Below are 16632 nucleotides of genomic sequence, written 5' to 3'. Positions count from 1 at the left end.
TATGTCTAAAAATCAAGAGATTTGTTGATGTGAATGACCAGACTGATTTCACTGCAAAAGTAATTTTAAGTAGAAGAATCTTGAAGATGTACAGAGAAAACTGACATATTACTGTCCACCCACAAGATTTTAAGGTATGAAGTTGTTCCTTTGTATACCATGATATAAAGTCATCCCTAGATATGGGGGACTGCTTCCTCAAGTACCAAAATCTTGTATGCTCAAGTTTTAAGATGATACAGTATTTGCATATAACTTATGCACTTCCTCATACTTTAAATCATCTCTAGATTACTTATAATACTTAGTGCAATGTAAATACTATGTGAATAGTTGTCATACTATATTGCTTTTAAATTTGTATTCTTTATTGTTTTATTGGGGTTTTTTCCCAAAATATTTTCAATTCATGGCTGATTAAATCTGTGAGGATTCAGAACCTACAGGTATGGAGAGCTGAAGTTATTATTCTGTTATATTTTCTCTTCGTTTACTTGTTTTCATTTTAAAAACCTTAGATTTAGAGATTATGTGGATTTTAAGTATCAATATTAATTTAATTAAACTCTGGAATTATTTTTTTGAGTTAAGGGTTATTCATTTGTTCTTTGTTTAAAGATTATAGCAATCAAAAGATGAACGTATGGCATCAGTTGATTATTATCAAGTCTCGGTCTCCTGTCAATAAGACTTCTAATATCTGTGAAATTTAGTAAATTATGTATTTTTATCAGTAATAATCTTAAAAGTGGAAGATAAAATTTCCTTTTCTAGGAATGAAATTAAGAGTTTTTCAAAGGTAAGTGTAAAAATAATTTCATTATGACAAATCATGTGACAATATTCTCTGCAGCCTCTTATGAGAGAGCTGAACATTTAAATAATTAATATTTACTCATTTGCATCCTTTGTACTCACAAATGTGTGAATAGATATTTGGTAAAAAAAAATAATAATTACAGGAAACAGTTGATTAAGTTGTGGTATGTACAGATCTGTACTCTTTTTGGTCTCATTGAAACTATAAATAGGTTGTTTTTATATAACTTTTCTGTTTTATATTCTTAATTTCCTCTGATACCCTCTGCTCTCACTCTCTCTCAGAACTCAGATCTCTTATATCTTCCTATACATATTCTGGGTATGTACGTAGGGTGAGATAGGACAGAAACTTGTATGCTAACAAATGTGTAAATAGGCATTTGGTAAAGATAATTATAGGAAATAGTGATTATGTACTTGATATGTATATGTTTGTAATCCCCAAATTCCTTCTTTTTCCCCTGTGGATATTTCTCCCTCTTCAATGTAGTGGGGGTCAAACTTGTTAAGACCTGAGAAGATCACAGCCTTCAGCTGTTTGACTTCAGGGTAGTAAATTATTTGTTGTTTTATTCATTTCAAGCTCCAGAGAAAACAGGAGCAAAGATCAAACACAGGCTTTCCAAATAAAAATATAATGAACTACGAGTAATTCATTCACAACAAACTTACAAATATGCCAACATTCCAGTTAAGCCTCACATCACAGAAAAGCAGTATATCATTCTTTACATATTATTTGTAAAGATTCTCAATATTTTAAATTCAGATTAAAATGTAAACTGATTCATAATTGATTCTACTTAATTATCCTTAAGTTTTCAAAAAACTTAAAGTTTTTTTATTATAATAAAACAAAATTTCCTAAAGTTTTCAGAGAAATCAATATAGCCAGCATCTGGCATGAATTAGTTTCATCAACAAAATATTATTTCACCTGAGAACCTTTGGTCTCATTGGCTAATGAAGGAAACACATAAATTTACTAGGCAATATTAACTTTATTTTAGTACCAAAATCTCAAAAGAGTTTATTATTAGATGCTTGTAATGATACTTTTGCCATAAAGAAAGACTTTCAAAGAAATATTTACATATTATCTTTATATAAAGATTGAGAAGCTAGTATTAAATCTCAACTTAGTAAAAGCATTTCTGCAGGATTCTGTTTTCTATCTATTCTGTAACTACACAGGGTTTGGTTTCTGAGAAGCTGGAGTAACAGACAGTTAAGGTGTCCCCTACATATTGATAAATATCAGATTTTCAAGCAATCCTTTCCCCAGTTCTGTATCACAGTCAAATCATGGTTGAATTATTTGACAGATGCTTGAAGTGCTGATAGAGTGCTGAATAGCAATTCATATGCTTAAGATACCAAGCGTTCAGGTAGTAGAAATGATATCACTTGTGAAAATTTAGGGTCTGATTTGTACGCGTCAATCAGGTGGAGAGCCAGGTCACTCCCTCAAAGTGGTATGATGTAGGGTAGACATCAGTAACTGGGTACGTTTTTTGCTTTGGAAGAAGCACTGGGTAATTTGGTTATGTGTTCTATGAAGACTCAGAATCCTGTCAAGAGGAAGAAGTAAGGTCCTAAACAGTTTTAAGGACAAATATTTCAATAAGAAGCCCAAATAAAAGGGCAACTTTTTAAAAAGTTTTATTTTATTTTTAATTGATAAAGAATAGTTACACATGTTTATTGGGTGCAATGTGATGCTTTCATACATGAAAACATTGTGGAATGATCAAATCAGAAAAAATGGCTCTGATATTGAATAGAACTGTATCCTTAAGGATCCGACAGGATGTCAAGGTTAAAAGCATTCCTAGAAGTATCCAAATCCACATGCTTATCTTTTGAGATTACTTATCATTATCCTTGCAACGATGTAAGAATCCTGCCCCAAATAGCAATTCAACAAACATATGAAACTTTTATCCCAAGGCTAAATAGCTTTATAGTTGTTACCAGTTTGTGCCCCTTCTGAAATGCCAGGGAACAAAAATTTTCACCGTCCATGGCTACCATCATTTGGTTGCTTATTCATTTATTTCTCTGCTCATTCACGTGTTTTGTTTACTCATTAAAGTGAACTTTTTTCCAGACATGCAACACCCCCTACACTACTCGCTCAATGCAGGGGAGACAAAAATAGAGGATGCAAGTTGCTATGTCCAGCACATGCCTCTAGATAAAGCATCCTCAATTGCAGCTGCGTGGCCTTTTACAAGTCCTGCCTATGCTTTCCCCCTGCCGTTTTTCACATAAGGAAGCTGTTTCCCTTATTCAAGTCCTGTCCTTTATACTTCTATTACTCTCTTTTCTCCTTACATATGGGATCTTATCTTCTACATTATGGCTATAGCCAATCTAGAACTTGTAGGATAATTTGGAGTTTTGAAAGGGAGGAGAAAGTATAGAGAAATGAGGTGAGGGAAGCTGTGAGAACAGACAACGAAAGAAAGAAGTATCTGTGAAAGATTCCAACGAAAATCTCTATTGCACAATTGGAAAATACTTATCTGGAGCTCAAGAGAGTGATCCAGGTTAGGGCTAATAAATATGGATAAAATCACTTAATATGGTAACAACCATATGTCATAGATACTATTATTATCCTCATTTTACAGATGAGCAAAGTGATATGCAAAGAGGTGATGTAATTTGTCCACAATTACACACCATCTGCAGTGTGATTAGAAGCTCTTAACAAGCTCCCAAGAAACGCCAATATTTAAGATTGCAAAGGAACTGTCAAAATGCAATGGAAACTAGAAGAGTTTTGAGACGGCAAGAGTGGTCAAGAGAGTCAAATGTTGCTGAGAGTTCAAGAGAAAGAAGTGATTTTATGCAGAAATAGATGATACAGAAGAAAAGCATTAGAAAGACTCTAAAAACATCTCATTGGTGAGAACTTTGCAATCAGAACACCCATACTGCAGAGAATGTTGTTACTGCTATCTGTCCTTAAGGGAAAAACATCACCGGTGTTACGGCAATGTCACTAGAGAGGTGTAAAGGTGAGAACTGAAATGACTTTGGGAAAAGGTTTTGGAAGGTTGAGAAGAAAAAAAAGAGAATACAATTCAATGTCACCTTTTTCCTGAGAGAATGAAGTTATCCTTGTTTTCTTTAAAAAAAAAAAAAAAAAAGGAGGGGGGGCGCAGGGAGTTGGGGGATGAATTGGTGTTGGAACTTGTCTTGGAAAAAGTTGTTAATTTAGTTTGGGGCATATTGTGCTAGAAGTGACAGGAAGAGATACAGATAGAATTACCTGGTTGGTAATAAGAAAAAGTGCTTCTTGTAGCTTAAATTTCTCAGTTGTCTCTTCAGAGTCTTGAGACTAATTGGCATAGATTTTGAGAGTTGAGGCTCTTTGAATGGATGAGATCTGCAAAGGTAATACCTGGAGAAATCACGGGGGCTAAAGTTTCAAGAATCCAGATTTAAAAAGGAAAGTGAGACAAGGGAGTAAATTGAAAAAGAGGTGTTAGAGAGTTTAAGTAGAGAGCATGTATATTTCACTACATTTTTTCTTCAAACTGTGATTATCAGATACAGTCTAAGCATGTTATTACCATATTTCCTTAATTATAAGAATTAAAATTGTACTTAACATGCTTTATTTGGATTATATTTATAGCAGATATAGATATCTAATATAGAGATTTCTTTCCCATTCTTGATAAGATTTTACTAAATAGATGTTGTTTCTTTTATTTGATAGTTTCTTAGAATTTAAAAATGCATATTACCAGAACTCATAGACTTTCACTTATGATTTATACATATTTTATTACTGTAAAGGAGAGATTATTTGTTATCCTTCATGTTAACTCAGTTTATGTAGAATGGGAGGAGGTAATATATTTAGGAATTTAAGATCCATTTGGAACCTGTTCAGAGCTCCAATAGTGGTGCCTACGCATGGATACTGAGGGCCAGAGGAGAAAGCTTCTTTTTCTAAAGCCCCAATTTCCTGCTCCGCAAATATCTAGGAGCATTAAAAAAGATGACATGCAGATATCTGCTACATGTATTGTTAATACTGCCTACATGTATAATATGAACAAGTGATGAGGAGTAATAATTATAATGAAGCAGTTTTAAACAGGTTCAGGAAGAATTAGCCATAAGGAAGATACTGCTGAGATGCTTATGAAGGCTATGGAGTTGTCCCTTGTGATGTGCTTTGTCAGGAAGAACTAATTATCTGTGGATGATAAGAGAAAATATGGGGAAAAACAGCAGCCATTTCCCATAGCGGGAGTATCCATTTAAAACCCAATAACTCCCTGAACCATGAGATAATTGAAACAGTACCAAAGCTGGCATGAATAACAAGGCATGTACTGTCTTTCCTGGAAGGTGGTGGGGGCTGACAATGAAAGTAAGTCCAAATGCACCTTAGAAAAATTAAATTTTATTTCAACTGATTGACATTATTCAATTAGAATAAGAAAGGAATTATATAATGCACCCACACTAAGGATTTCTAGCCAGAAAAATTAACTTAGTTTGCTGAAGTTGGCAGATGGCATAATCTGATATGTTCCTAATCTTTGTATTTTGCAGTTTTAACATGAAACAAACTTGAAAGATTTTTTTTTTAGTATATCTTTGCTTACATATTCAGCAATTAAAATTAAAATTTAAGGGTCTCAATGAAATTTGTTTCAAATTAAAAGAAATGTTATTAACAGAACTTAAATATTCTAACAAAAAGAAAGTTATTATTTCTCCTGAATTCAGTTAATAGTAACAAAGAATGATATACAAATTTGTTTGCTGCCATTTCCCTCTCACACTATTCTGCCCCAACACCCAGCATCCCAATTTTCCAGGGCCAGGGCATCATCTAAAGAACTCATCAAAGACCGAATCTCTTCTATGGGTCTTTTCTTTCATGCTTAGACTGTGACTTTCATTATCCTGCTGCTAAAACTGCTGCCTCTGGTCAACAGAAAGGTGTAAAAGTCAGAAGGCAAAGGAAGCCAGGAAAGTGACCATTTAAAAAAAATATTGTTTAATTATTAATTTTAGTGGGCACATTGTAGGTGAATGTATTTCTGGGCTCCATGAGATGTTTTGATACAGGCATGCATTGCATAATGATCATGTCATGGAGAAAGGCATATTCATCCCCTTAAGCATTTGTTCTTTATGTTACAAACAGCCTAATTATATACTTTTAGCTATTTTTAAATGTACCATTAAATTATTATTGACTATAATCACCCTATTGTGCTATCAATAGTAGGTCTTATTCATTCTTTGTAACTATTTTTTGTACCCACTAACCATCCTCACCTCCTCCCAACACCCCCTACTCTTCCCAGCCTCTGGTAAAATAAGGATTTTGTTAGCAAAGAAGGGGAGAATAGGTATTGTTAATGCAACTAGCAGTGTTTGCCAGATATATTACTTTTATCAGATAAATTACTTATCTGATACTCAGAGAAGTAATAGAAAAGGGATTCCATGTCTCTTAGAATATTTAATCATATCCATGATGAATAGCACAGGGACTCCGAGAGTAGCCCTTAATATTTATGTAGTCAATAAAGAAATCATCTGAATGTTGCAGATAATTTGTGGAAAAGAATACAAAACATTCAGTAAAACTGCTAAATTTTTCTAAGATGAAATTTAAAAGTTGAATAAATGGTCAATAAAAGAGGATATTTGTTTGAACTTTATCAATTTATTTTCTCTGTGTTATATTTCCCATTCTAAGAATAATCAGGAGACAGGGCGCTGTGGCTCATGCCTGTAATCCCAGCACTTTGGGAGGCCAAGGCAGGTATATTGCTTGAGGTCAGGAATTCAAGACCAGCCTGACCAACATGGTGAAAACCTGTCTCTACTAAAAATACAAAACTAATTAGGCGGGCGTGGTGGTGGGCAGCTGTAATCCCAGCTACTCAGGAGGCTGAGGCAGGAGAATTGCTTGCACCCAGGAGGCAGAGGTTCTAGTAAGCCGAGACTGTGCCATTGCACTCCAGCCTGGGTAATAGAGCAAGACTCCATATCAAAAATAAATAAATAAAAATAATCAGAAGTTAATTGTAAATAGAAGCAATGTGGTACACTGCATTGTTTATAAAAATGAAAGATGACTGAAAATTTCTGTTATGATTGTTAAAAACATGTTTTTTGGGTTTTTTCCTGTAAATTTAAATAATGATGAGATAGGAGTGAGTTTTTTTTTTTAATCTTTTTTGTTTTGTTTTGTTTTTAACTGCAGTGGTGTGCTCATGGCTCACTCACTGAGGTCTCGAACTCCTTGGCTCAAGTGATGCTCCCTACTCCCATTTCAGTCTCCCAAGTAGCTAGAACTACAGGCATGCACCACTACATCTGGCTAATTTTTATTTTTATTTTTAATTTTTTATAGAGACAGGGTCTTACTATATTGTCCAGGCTGGACTTGAACTCCTCAACTCAAGTGATCCTGCTTCAGTCTCTCAAAGGGCTAAGATTACAGCCATGAGCCACCATGCCCAGTCCCTTTTTTTTTCCCAATCTTTTTAAAATGCTCGTTTCTTTGTTCTCATTGAATTCCTAAAGAGGGATGTAAGTTATGATAAACTGCATTGCTATTCATGTGTTCCTTTTTTTTCTACTGTCTCCTCATCTCTTCAGAGAGGCAGAATTTTTTTTTTTTTTTTTTGAGTTTATAATGATGTTGATAGCCAGTTTAAATGCAACTGTCAGGTAGCAATATAAAATCAACTTAAAATCAGTAGGTTTTATGAATCACTTCTTAAAATGGAGATTTTTAAAAGAATGTACATGTATGGAAAGATTGAACTTAGAATATTTGCAAACAGTAATGATATCAACATATTAAGAAGGTGTAGTAGAGTATAAAACTGTGAATGCTAACATAATTAGAATATAACTGTTCACATAATTTTTGAAACAGTGTATCTGTTGTTAAATGTGATGCTCACTTATCAAAAGAGAAAAATATTTTCAACTCTTGTCAGCAGAAACTGCCAGCATATTTAAGGTAAAACACATGATCCAAAAAGGAAATCACCAAAAAACAATCCCAAAAAAGACATGAACAGACGTTTCTCAAAAGAAGACATACAAGTGTCCAATAAACATATGATAAAATGTTCATAATCACTAATTATCAGAGAGATGCAAATCAAAACTGAAAGATTCTCCCCAGGGCTTGAAAGCTTAAGGGAATGAGTAACTCCTCCTCCCTCCTCAGGCCCAGTCCCAAGGTGCAAGGCCACTTGCTCCAGCAGCATGCGCCAGCAAGATAGCACAAACAGGAAGAGAGCTGGCCGGAAGACACATACCCCCTGAAGACCTAGAGGGAGGCCGTCTGGGTAGGTAGCACTCACATCAGACTGGGACACTTCCTGTTTACAGAGGACTATAAAACTCCCGCCGGTCTGCACTTGGGGCTGACACCATTTTAAAGGCCTCAGCCCACGTGAACCCAGGTGCTCATTAAAATAGCCTGTTGCTCCATACCACTTTGTGTTTGTTGGCACACTCTCGGAGTTCGAACCTATACAAGAGCCTTGGAAAAACCACAATGAAATACCATCTCACACCAGTCAGAATGGCTATTAGTAAAAAGCCAAAAGATAACAGATGTTGGCAAGGGAAATGCATATTCACTACTGGTGGAAATGCAAATTAGTTCAGCCCCTGTGGAAACCAGTTTGGAGATTTCTCAAGGAACTAAAAATAGAATTACCATTCAACTCAGTAATTGAACTACTGGGTATATACCCAAAGGAAAATAAATTATTCTACCAAAAAGACATTGCACTAGTATGCTTATTGCAGCACTATTCACAATAGCAAAGACAAGAAATCAATCCAGGTGCCCATCAGTGGTGGACTGGATAAAGAAAATGTGGTGATACACACCATGGAATACCACACAGCCATAAAAAACAATGAAATCATGTCCTCTGCAACAACATGGATGCAGCTGGAGGCCACTGGCCTAAGTGAATTAATGCAGAAACAGAAAAACAAATACTGCATTTTTTCACTTATAAGTGGGAGCTAAACATTGGGCACATATAGACACAAAGATGGGAACAATTAACAGTGGGGATCCTAAAAGGAGGAAGGAAAAAAGAGTTGAAAAACTATCGGGTACTATGTTTACCATTTGGGTGACGAGATCATCAGAAGCTCCAAACCCCAGTATCACATAATATCCATGTAACAAACCTGCATTTGTACCTCTGAAAATAAAATAAAATAAAAAATGTTGGTAAAACCTAGGGTATTATTACACGGACACAATTTTTAAAAATATACTCACATTGGACCATTGGACCCATTAGGAACATCACAAAATGAAAAATTATCTAACAAATAATTGCAAAGAAACATTTTTACATTCCTCTAAATGAGAGTTATTGTAAAGTAGTAACTATATTTTGGCTTTTAGCAATTTATAATACACAGCAGCTGTAACTAATTTTATACACACACACACACACACACACACACACAAAATAGGGTGAGGAAATCCTATATACATATAAAGAAGAACACCTTGGCAGAAGAATGAGAAGAATGTAAATTGCTCTCCTTACATATAAAGAGAATCCTCTAACTGACAGGAACTGAAAAATACAATGAATCAAGTAGTTTCCCAGAAAGTTGGTGTAGCAGGAAAAAGATCTTTTCTGTGGGGTTACAAGAGAGTTTAAAGTACAGAAAGAAAATCCCTGCAGGAGGGGAAGAAAAGTTACCGAAATAAGATTTTTTTTTTTAAATTTCTTTCTTGTTTCATTAAAAAAAGTAAGTGTTGTAGGGATGGATCCATTGTGGTTTTGAAAAAGGATTGGTTAACATGATCTTTCAATGATGTAGTTTAGTGAATTTTATATTTAGAAGTTATATTATATAGGGGAATGTATCTGCTTTTTAAGTGGCAGAATTTTAGAGACGGGAACTCTGAGGAACTGCCTGATGGACATTTGGCAATTTGGGAGGTGAAATTAACTGAAGCCTGGGCTAAGACATCACAGATGCAGCAGTATAGTATTTTAACAAAATGGTCTGGCTTGGGAGTCTGCACTCAACACAGGCTATTTTCCTTTTTCTCTTTCATTGTCTTAAGAAGCTTTATTTATTGTTTATAACCCAAAATGTAGTTGTTTATTAAAGACCCAAATTCAATTAAAATCACATTATAAAACTTTCCTGTGACCATTAGGAAAGATTTTCTTCTTATGCTGAATCTATTACACTTACAATCTGGCTTATTTTCACAATATTACCTTACAAATTCATAAGCCATAGTTATATGAATAAATTCCTATTGCTCTTTACTTTGAAGCATATCTCATGGAGTTCCCTATGGAAGATGGAGCTTAATTATAAATCGATACTTATAAACTCAAGCACCTGGCCTCATGACTTTTTATTTGGGCCTCATATTTGAAAACAGCATTATCTCTGTTCATGTTGTCTAGACATTTTGGTGGGTCTGTTGTCTGTTACAGTTAGTATCCACATAGGCCTCTGGTATCAAGGTTTCAGCTACTCTTGGCGTTATTTTGATCTCTTGAAATTGTCACGTGGGCATGGAAAGTGAATTCCATGAGTGCCACATGACCTGTGTTTATGTCCAAACTTACTCTTGAAATTAAAAATCAATTCATGATTTTTTTTTTTTTGAAACAGGGTCTCTCTCTGTTGCCCAGGTTGGAGGGCAGTGGCGCGATCTCAGCTCACTGCAACCGCCACGTCCCAGGTTCAGCGATTCTTCTACCTCAGCCTCCCAAGTAGCTGGGATTACAGGCACACGCCACGATGCCCGGCTAATTTCTGCATTTTTAGTAAAGACGGGTTTCACCTTGTTGGTCAGGCTGATCTCAAACTCCTGACCTCAAACTCCTGACCTCAAGTGATTCGCCCACCTCGACCTCTCAAAGTGCTGGGATTACAGGCGTAAGCCACTGCACCCAACCAATTCGTATATTTTCATATGATGCCAAAAGAGGAAATCACAGACTTTTAGTGTACCACACATTTGGGTGATCTACTGTATTGTTATGCTTGATTTGTGATAATGTAACACATTTATTTAACAATATTTGAAAATATGCATCTGTGTTGGTGTTTGTCTCTTTCTTGCTGTGTATGTGTGTGTGAGAGAGGGACAAAGAAAGAGAGAGAGAGAGGGAGAGACAGACTCGTATTTCTAACTAGATTCTAGTCATTGAGAGCAGATGAGCACTGTATAATTTGCACCCTACACAATAATAACAGTTGATAGAGTAAAAAAATAAACATAGTATACTGCTCAACAATAAGCTGAGTAGTGGGATCTGGAATCAAATATGGGATACTGGAGTTAATCCGTAGCACTATTATTTCTTTATTCTTTAAACCTCTGGCATATACACACATGCACATTTTAGTTACATTTAGTTATGTAAGGCATAATTCATGCTTATTAATAAAAAAGCAAACTTGGGTTACACACATGAATGGCCATCTCTAGACCGGATGGCCTCCAGCATTGGATTTCTGCTCAATTCCTTAATTGAGCAACAAATGCTTGTTGAATAAATATTTGTGATACGCAAATGATGCTTCAGAAAAAGATGTATGGGATCCATCATGTTGAGTTGGCCTGATGTTGGTGAAAACAGTTCAGAGTCATAAAGACATCAGTGGCAGCTCTATTTTGTTGGTACGTAGAGTAGCAATCCTCATTATTTTTGTTTTCCGTTAGAGAGGGCTGTTCAAATGCATGCAGCACTCCCTAGGGTTACCATGTTGCTAGTTGTAAGTGCAGCTTTATTATTCCTATCAAGAAACATATTGCCACACAAATGAGTCAAACAGACACTGTGTTATGGATATGTTAGAAAATAATTTATTAAACTTGTAAATCACATATATATTTCAATTCTTTATAAGTACTAGTAAATTGTCTGTAACCTCAAAAAGTGTATTATATCAAAGCCTGACTACACAGCAATTAAGAACAGCTGCATAAATAAACAATATTGCATTTAGGTCATTAGGTTTTCCTTAAAGTGCTATTATATTGATTCTATAATCACTCTTCTGTCATGGTAACCATGATGCTTTCCACATTGATGATTACTTTAAAATTCATTTTTCAGTAGTGTTGATAGACCTTGAGAGATCTCTTCTGAAGCCTTTTGTTGCTCCAGAATGTGCCAGAGTGCTAATAAAAATTGAGAATATTGGTGTGGTCAAAATGTTTTATTTATATGCACTTCTATTGTGTGTCAGGCTTTTGCCAAGCACTTGAACAACAATAATGAAAAGAACACAGACTCTTTGGCTTTTATTTTTTTAAAAAAAACTGTCTGATGATATAGATTATATGTACTATGTAGAGGAATGATAGAGTCTGAAGAGTACTTACAACAAATCATTATGACCTCAGGTTAGAGGATGGTTTTGAGGAGGCAAAGTTGTAGACAGTGAAAATTCGAACAGCTCAAGTGACAGCTGGTAAAGACTGGAACTAGGCTGGAGTTAAAAAGTTGTAGAAATAATGGGAGGAAGTTGCTTTGAACATCTCAGGAAGTAGAATGAACAAGGATTTGATTATTGTGTAGGAGGCAGAATGAGAGACATAGAAGAGACTAGAATGACTTTGATGACTGGTGAGTTGACTGGGTGGACAGTAGTGTTATTAATGGAGATTAGGAAAACAAGAGTAGCTGATTTAGTGAGGGAAAGATAGTGGATTCAATTTTGGAATGTCTGGGTTAAGGCACCTGTGGAATTCAATTACTTATGCTCATCAGGCAGTTGGAGTCTTTACTTCAGGGTAAGAGTCAGGATCGAGGAACAGATTTGGGAGCCAGCAGCTTCAGGTGGTAATGTAAGACAAGAAAATAGATAAACTCCTTCAAATAGCATGTAGAATGAACAGCACAGGGATTGTGGATTTTTAGAAAATCAACATTTGAGGGGTGGGCACACCATAACCTGAAACAATAGACAGGATGAGAAGCTCTCAGTGCTTGAGAAATGAATAGAGCTAAGATTTTCACAAGGGGAGTAGTTAAGCTGAGCATGGTGGCACTTGCTTCCCAGCCGCTTGGGAGGCTGAAGCAGGAGGATTGCTTGAGCCCAGGATTTTGGTGTCATTACAGGCAACATAGCAAGACTTCCAACTCTTAAGGGGAAAAAAAAAAAAAAGTGAGTCAACCACACAGCACCGAGATCTTGATTTCTAATGGTATTCTCTAATAAAAGGAAGCAGAGATCCTTGTAGAAATTTGGGCCAGCAAATACACAAGATGATCCTGGAGCACCTTGTAGTGCCTGAAAATAAGACACTCCTCAAAAAACCAAAAACAAACAGAAAAACAAATAGTCTGATTTAAAAATGGGAAAATGAGCTTAATAAACATCTCTCAAAAGAAGACATAAATGCACAACACCACTGATGAGGAAGAGTTAGGAATGAAAGTGCGAGCAGCAGCTGGATGGTCACCATGGCTGGGACCACAACCATCAAAGTAATAAAGCTGGAGATCCTGGCTCCGCAGCATCACAGGCTTATGATGCACAGGAGAGAGCCAAGCGCTTCCAGTGAGAAGTGTAGGGAGAAAGGCAGTCCCAGGAACAGGCTGAAGCTGAGAAGCCTCCTTGAACCTTAGGTCCAACTGGTTGAAGATGGGCAGGATCACACTCAGGAGTGTGTGGTCACTGCCCTGCAAAACCTGGAAGAAGTGCAAAAGCTGCTGATAAGAGTAACAAAGATATAGGCCAGGCACGGTGGCTCACACCTGTAATCCCGACACTTTGGGAGGCCGAGGCGGGAGGATCACCTGAGGTCAGGAGTTCAAGACCAGCCTGACCAACCTGGAGTAACTCCATCTCTACTAAATATACAAAATTAGCCAGGCATGGTGGCACATGCCTGTAATCCCACCCTGTAATCCCAGCTACTTGGGAGGCTGAGCCAGGAGAATCGCTTGAACTCTGGAGGCAGAGTCTGTGGTGAACTGAGATCATGCCATTGCATGCCAGCCTGGCCAACAAGAGTGAAACTCCATCTAAAAAAAACAAAAACAACAACAACAAAAAACAGTGAGAAAGATACGAAGGTTATTGAAAATTGGGCCTTAAAAGATGAAGGAAAGGCAGGGCATGGTGGCTCATGCCTGTAATCCTGTAATCACAGCACTTTGGAAGGCCAAGGCCAGCAGATCACTTGAGCCCAGGAGTTCGAGGCCAGCCCAGGCAACATGGGAAACCCCCATCTCTATTAAAATATATATATTTAAAAAAAATTAATTGTCCTTGTGGCACATGCCTGTAGTCCAAGCTACTTGGGAGGCTGATGTCAGTGGGTCACCTGAGCAGACGAAATAGAGGCTGCAATAGGCTGAGATCATGCCACTGCTCTCCAAACTAGGCATTGGAATGGGACCCTATATCAAAAAAATAAAAATAAAATAAGAGAGAAGAGAGAGAGAGAGAGAGAGAGAGAGAGAGATAGGGAAGAAAGAAAAACAGAAAGAGGAAGAAAAGAAGATGAAGGAAAGATGGAATTCTGAGAAATTCAACTCAAAGAAGCTAAGCATATTGAAGAAAAGGCAGATAGGAAGTGTGAAGGAGTGCTTTATATATTGGTGATTATTGAAAGAGACTTGGAATCCACAGAGAAAGGAGCGGGGCTGGCAGAGTCCTGTTGCCGAGAGGTGGATCAGCCAATCAGACTGATGGACCAGAACCTTAAATGTCTGTGTGCTGCTGAAGAAAAATACTCTCAAAAAGAAGCCAAATAAGAGGAAGAGATCAAGATTCTTACTGATAAACTCGAGGAGCCAGCTACTCATGCAGGTTTTGCTGAGAAATGAATAGCCAACCTGGAAAAGACAACTGATGATTTGGAAGATAAACTGAAATGAACCAAAGAGAAGCACCTCTGTATACAAAGGATGCTGGACTAGTAGACTCTGCTTGAAGGAGATGTGGAGCACCCCGGTCCTACCCTGCCGCTGCTCTTCCCTCTGCTGCTGACTCCTTTGGAGGCCAGCCTTCCCCAAGCTGACATTGAAACTGAGGGCTGATCTTTAACTGGAAGACTGGTTTCTCCTTTCATCACCCCTCCACCCATCTGTGTCTTTTTCATCAAACTGTCTCTGTCTCATTCCAGAGATTCCAGCGGGGTTAGAGGCTGAGGACCCATAGGAACAATGTTGAAGGGAATGCAAGCACAATGCAAGACGTCTTTAATGGCATGTTGTGATGTCAACACTTGGTTTTTCTTAATGTTTTTTTGTCTGTTGTTGGTGGTTTTTGTGTGTTTGTTTGTTTGTTTTTTGAGACAGGGTCTCACTGAAATACCTAGACTGCAGTGCAGGGTTGCAATCACCGCTCACTGCAGCCTAAACTTCGCAGGGTCAGGTGATCCTCCCACTTCAGCCTTCCAAATAGCTGAGACTACAGGCGTGCACCACCATACCTGGCCAATTTTTGTATTTTTTGTGGAGACAAAGTCTCGCCATGTTGCCCAGGCTGATCTCAAACTCCTGAGCTCAGGCCATCTGCCCCCCTTGCCTCTCAAATTGCCGTGATTGCAAGTGTGAGCCATGGCACCCTGCCCTACACTTCGTAATTACTTTTTTTGTTGTTGTTTTGTAGCAACTATTTGTAAACTATTCCAGATAATTCCATAGCTTTGAAACAGCAATCTAATCCCTTCCTCACTTTTGGAAGGTGACTTTTCAGCTTAATGCATATTACCCTCACCATAAAGGAGGGAAGACTGTATGGGCCTGCCTTACTGAGAACCAGAGCTCTGGGAAAGACTCCACCACAGGAAACCTCATTGTTCTGTACAAAGTAGCAGACAGACCAGAAAGGTGATTCCAGGAGGAGTTACCCAAATAACAACAATATTAAATGTGCTGTTCAGGTTTTCAGCTTGAAGGTGTCTTTGGATAACTTTGTTTTTATTTTTTATTTTCTTCATTAGAAGTGAGCAAATTAAGATGGTGAGACCTCTGAGAAAATTTGTGACCTATCTCTACCCGCTTTCCAACAGCTCACACAATAGGTCATGTGCCCCTTATGTTAAGGCGAAGTAGAGATTAGAACAGTGGTTAGCAGAGGCAGGGAAGGATAGGGGAAAAGGGGGAATAGCCAAAGGTTGGTTAATGGACGGAACAAACGGTCCAGCTAGGTAGGAGAAATAAGTTCTAGTGTTTTTGAGTACTACAGGGTGACTATAATTAACAAGTTAGTATATGTTTTCAAATAGCTAGAAGAGTACATTTTGAATGTTTCCAGCACAAAGAAATGATCAATGTTTGAGGTGAGGTGATGGATATGCTAATCACCCTGATCTGATCTTTACATATTGTATGCATGTATCAAAATATCACACTACACCTCATAAATATGTACAATTATTATGTGTCAACTAAAATTAATAATAAAGGCAAAAATAAATGACAAGTCACGGACTGGGAGAAAACATTTGCAAATCACATGTGTGACGAAGGACTTATGTCTGGAATATATCAAGAAGTCTTAAAACTCAACAATAAGAAAACAAACAGCTCAATTTTAAAAAATGGGGAAAATATATATAGAATACTTCACCAAGGAATATACAAAATGGCAAATATGCATGAAAATATGTTCAACATCATTGGTCATTAAGGAAAAGGCAAAGTACAAAACAATGAGATGCCACTACATACACATTAGAATATTTAAAAGAAAAAAGCAAACTGATAATACAAAATTCTGTTAAGGATTTGGAACAAGGGTACTGTCTTCTACTGCTGATAGGAA

The 16632-nt window shown here is 37.0% G+C and overlaps 1 pseudogene; it reads left to right on the top strand.

Annotated features, from left to right (window-relative positions):
- Nucleotides 1-13316: 13316 nt before the first annotated feature.
- LOC112630750 lies at nucleotides 13317-14780 on the top strand (annotated as a pseudogene).
- The last annotated feature ends 1852 nt before the right edge of the window (nucleotides 14781-16632 follow it).

The sequence above is a fragment of the Theropithecus gelada genome, chromosome 8 (genome assembly GCF_003255815.1).
Source record: "Theropithecus gelada isolate Dixy chromosome 8, Tgel_1.0, whole genome shotgun sequence".
Classification (NCBI taxonomy): Eukaryota; Metazoa; Chordata; class Mammalia; order Primates; family Cercopithecidae; genus Theropithecus; species Theropithecus gelada.
The sequence above is the reverse complement of the archived record's forward strand: the minus strand, read 5'-3'. Positions and strand labels throughout refer to the sequence as shown.